Genomic DNA, 5,000 nt, shown 5'->3' on the forward strand with positions numbered 1-5,000 from the left:
GAACTCGGATCGCTGGATTTAAAGTCCAGAGTGCTAACCATTACACCATGGAACCACACACTGAGTTAAAAGCAGCCTAAAAGGATGGAGCAATATACCTAGAAAAGTTGTACTGGAGAAAAGATTGTCGTCCAAAAGTCACTAGATAGTTTACACACTCTGACCCCTTTCCATCACTTCAGCAAACATTTAATCTAAAGGATTCCATCTGTGCCTTAATGACTAAACAGCATTAGCAAAAGTCAGAGAAGGCATGTACGGCTAAAGTGATTATGCAGGTTCCACCGAGATTTAAACTCAGATTGCTGGTTTCAAAGTCCAGAGTGCTAACCATTACACCATGGAACCACACACAGCATTAAAAGCAGCCTAAAAGGAGGGAGCAATATACCTAGAAAAGTTGTACTGAAGAAAAGATTGTCGTCCAAAAGGCACTAGATAGTTTCCACACTCTGACCCCTTTCCATCACTGCAGCAAACATTTAATCTAAAGGATTCCATCTGTGCCTTAAGGAAAATTTCCAAAGGGACACATTTGTTGAAAGTTACGTATTTGGCAGGCATTTTTTGACTCCCATGGATCAAGAAGATCAGCAAAAGACATTTTAGCCGGCAGTATTTGAACCTGCGTGACAAACGCAGTGGAAAGCTTGCCGTGCAAAAAGCACTCAATATTTACTACACTTTGAACACATTACTGTTTCCGTGACTTGCAAAAACCAACACCAAGCCACATACTTGTTAATATTCCCGGTTTACATAGAAGAGCAGCAAATATTGACGTAGTCGGCAGGATGTAAACCTGCGCAGGGAGACCCCAATGGATTTCTAGTCCATCGCCTTAACCACTCGGCCACGACTACACATGAGAAGCATTATAGCTACTCTAGAAATGGGCTTGGGCCTATGACTACACAGCATTAGCAAAAGTCAGAGAAGGCATGTGCGGCTAAAGTGATTAGGCAGGTTCCACCGAGATTTGAACTCGGATCGCTGGATTCAGAGTGCTAACCTTAACACCATGGAACCACACACTGAGTTAAAAGCAGCCTAAAAGGAGGGAGCAATATACCTAGAAAAGTTGTACTGGAGAAAAGATTGTCGTCCAAAAGGCACTAGATAGTTTCCACACTCTGACCCCTTTCCATCACTTCAGCAAACATTTAATCTAAAGGATTCCATCTGTGCCTTAATGACTATACAGCATTAGCAAAAGTCAGAGAAGGCATGTGCGGCTAAAGTGATTATGCAGGTTCCACCGAGATTTAAACTCGGATTTCTGGTTTCAAAGTCCAGAGTGCTAACCATTACACCATGGAACCACACACAGCATTAAAAGCAGCCTAAAAGGAGGGAGCAATATACCTAGAAAAGTTGTACTGGAGAAAAGATTGTCGTCCAAAAGGCACTAGATAGTTTCCACACTCTGACCCCTTTCCATCACTTCAGCAAACATTTAATCTAAAGGATTCCATCTGTGCCTTAAGGAAAATTTCCAAAGGGACACATTTGTTGAAAGTTACGTATTTGGCAGGCTTTTTTTGACTCCCACGGATCAAGAAGATCAGCAAAAGAAATTGTAGCTGGCAGTATTTGCACCTGCGTGACAAACGCAGTGGAAAGCTTGCCGTGCAAAAAGCACTCAATATTCACTCCACTTTGAACACATTACTGTTTCCGTGACTTGCAAAAGCCAACACCAAGCCACATACTTGTTAATAATCCCGGTTTACTTAGAAGAGCAGCAAAAATTAAAGTAGTCGGCAGGATTTGAACCTGCGCGGGGAGACGCCAATGGATTTCTAGTCCATCGCCTTAACTTTTCGGCCACGACTACACATGAGAAGCATTATAGCTACTCTAGAAAAGGGCTGGGGCCTATGACTACACAGCATTAGCAAAAGTCAGAGAAGGCATGTGCGGCTAAAGTGATTATGCAGGTTCCACCGAGATTTGAGTGCTAACCATTACACCATGGAACCACACACTGAGTTAAAATCAGCCTAAAAGGAGGGAGCAATATACCTAGAAAAGTTGTACTGGAGAAAAGATTGTCGTCCAAAAGGCACTAGATAGTTTCCACACTCTGACCCCTTTCCATCACTTCAGCAAACATTTAATCTAAAGGATTCCATCTGTGCCTTATGGAAAATTTCCAAAGGGACACATTTGTTGAAAGTTACGTATTTGGCAGGCTTTTTTTTGACTCCCACGGATCAAGAAGATCAGCAAAAGAAATTGTAGCTGGCAGTATTTGAACCTGCGTGACAAACGCAGTGGAAAGCTTGCCGTGCAAAAAGCACTCAATATTTACTCCACTTTGAACACATTACTGTTTCCGTGACTTGCAAAAACCAACACCAAGCCACATACTTGTTAATATTCCCGGTTTACATAGAAGAGCAGCAAATATTAACGTAGTCGGCTCGATTTGAACCTGCGTGGGGAGACCCCAATGGATTTCTAGTCCATCACCTTAACCACTCGGCCACGACTACACATGAGAAGCATTATAGCTACTCTAGAAATGGGCTTGGGCCTATGACTATACAGCATTAGCAAAAGTCAGAGAAGGAATGTGCGGCTAAAGTGATTATGCAGGTTCCACCGAGATTTAAACTCGGATTGCTGGATTCAAAGTCCAGAGTGCTAACCATTACACCATGGAACCACACACTGAGTTAAAAGCAGTAAAAAAGGAGGGAGCAATATACCTTGAAAAGTTGTACTGGAGAAAAGATTGTCGTCCAAAAGGCACTAGATAGTTTCCACACTGACCCCTTTCCATCACTTCAGCAAACATTTAATCTAAAGGATTCCATCTGTGCCTTATGGGAAATTTCCAAAGGGACACATTTGTTGAAAGTTACGTATTTGGCAGGCTTTTTTTGACTCCCACGGATCAAGAAGATCAGCAAAAGATATTGTAGCTGGCAGTATTTGAACCTGCGTGACAAACGCAGTGGAAAGCTTGCCGTGCAAAAAGCACTCAATATTTACTCCACTTTGAACACATTACTGTTTCCGTGACTTGCAAAAACCAACACCAAGCCAAATACTTGTTAATATTCCCGGTTTACATAGAAGAGCAGCAAATATTGACGTAGTCGGCAGGATGTGAACCTGCGCGGGGAGAACCCCAATGGATTTCTAGTCCATCACCTTAACCACTCGGCCACGACTACACATGAGAAGCATTATAGCTACTCTAGAAATGGGCTTGGGCCTATGACAATACAGCATTAGCAAAAGTCAGAGAAGGAATGTGCGGCTAAAGTGATTATGCAGGTTCCACCAAGATTTGAACTCGGATCGCTGGATTCAAAGTCCAGAGTGCTAACCATTACACCATGGAACCACACACTGAGTTAAAAGCAGCCTAAAAGGAGGGAGCAATATACCTAGAAAAGTTGTACTGGAGAAAAGATTGTCGTCCAAAAGGCACTAGATAGTTTACACACTCTGACCCCTTTCCATCACTTCAGCAAACATTTAATCTAAAGGATTCCATCTGTGCCTTAATGACTAAACAGCATTAGCAAAAGTCAGAGAAGGCATGTACGGCTAAAGTGATTATGCAGGTTCCACCGAGATTTAAACTCAGATTGCTGGTTTCAAAGTCCAGAGTGCTAACCATTACACCATGGAACCACACACAGCGTTAAAAGCAGCCTAAAAGGAGGGAGCAATATACCTAGAAAAGTTGTACTGGAGAAAAGATTGTCGTCCAAAAGGCACTAGATAGTTTCCACACTCTGACCCCTTTCCATCACTTCAGCAAACATTTAATCTAAAGGATTCCATCTGTGCCTTAAGGAAAATTTCCAAAGGGACACATTTGTTGAAAGTTATGTATTTGGCAGGCTTTTTTTGACTCCCACGGATCAAGAAGATCAGCAAAAGAAATTGTAGCCGGCAGTATTTGAACCTGCGTGACAAACACAGTGGAAAGCTTGCCGTGCAAAAAGCACTCAATATTTACTCCACTTTGAACACATTACTGTTTCCGTGACTTGCAAAAACCAACACCAAGCCACATACTTGTTAATATTCCCAGTTTACATAGAAGAGCAGAAAATATTATCGTAGTCGGCAGGATTTGAATCTACGCGGGGAGACCCCAATGGATTTCTAGTCCATAGCCTTAACCACTCGGCCACGACTACACATGAGAAGCATTATAGCTACTCTAGAAATGGGCTTGGGCCTATGACAATACAGCATTAGCAAAAGTCAGAGAAGGAATGTGCGGCTAAAGTGATTATGCAGGTTCCACCGAGATTTGAACTCGGATCGCTGGATTCAAAGTCCAGAGCGCTAACCATTACACCATGGAACCACACACTGAATTAAAAGCAGCCTAAAAGGAGGGAGCAATATACCTAGAAAAGTTGTACTGGAGAAAAGATTGTCGTCCAAAAGGCACTAGATAGTTTCCACACTCTGACCCCTTTCCATCACTTCAGCAAACATTTAATCTAAAGGATTCCATCTGTGCCTTAAGGAAAATTTCCAAAGGGACACATTTGTTGAAAGTTATGTATTTGGCAGGCTTTTTTTGACTCCCACGGATCAAGAAGATCAGCAAAAGAAATTGTAGCCGGCAGTATTTGAACCTGCGTGACAAACACAGTGGAAAGCTTGCCGTGCAAAAAGCACTCAATATTTACTCCACTTTGAACACATTACTGTTTCCGTGACTTGCAAAAACCAACACCAAGCCACATACTTGTTAATATTCCCAGTTTACATAGAAGAGCAGAAAATATTATCGTAGTCGGCAGGATTTGAATCTACGCGGGGAGACCCCAATGGATTTCTAGTCCATAGCCTTAACCACTCGGCCACGACTACACATGAGAAGCATTTTAGCTACTCTAGAAATGGGCTTGGGCCTATGACAATACAGCATTAGCAAAAGTCAGAGAAGGAATGTGCAGCTAAAGTGATTATGCAGGTTCCACCAAGATTTGAACTCGGATCGCTGGATTCAAAGTCCA

The 5,000-nt window shown here is 42.4% G+C and overlaps 1 non-coding gene across 1 annotated transcript; it reads right to left on the reverse strand.

Annotated features, from left to right (window-relative positions):
- Positions 1-4,267: 4,267 nt before the first annotated feature.
- TRNAQ-UUG (transfer RNA glutamine (anticodon UUG)) lies at positions 4,268-4,339 on the reverse strand. The gene has a single exon. It is a non-coding gene; the product is annotated as a tRNA-Gln (tRNA).
- Positions 4,340-5,000: the final 661 nt, after the last annotated feature.

The sequence above is a fragment of the Eleutherodactylus coqui genome, chromosome 11, assembly GCF_035609145.1.
Source record: "Eleutherodactylus coqui strain aEleCoq1 chromosome 11, aEleCoq1.hap1, whole genome shotgun sequence".
Lineage (NCBI taxonomy): Eukaryota > Metazoa > Chordata > Amphibia > Anura > Eleutherodactylidae > Eleutherodactylus > Eleutherodactylus coqui.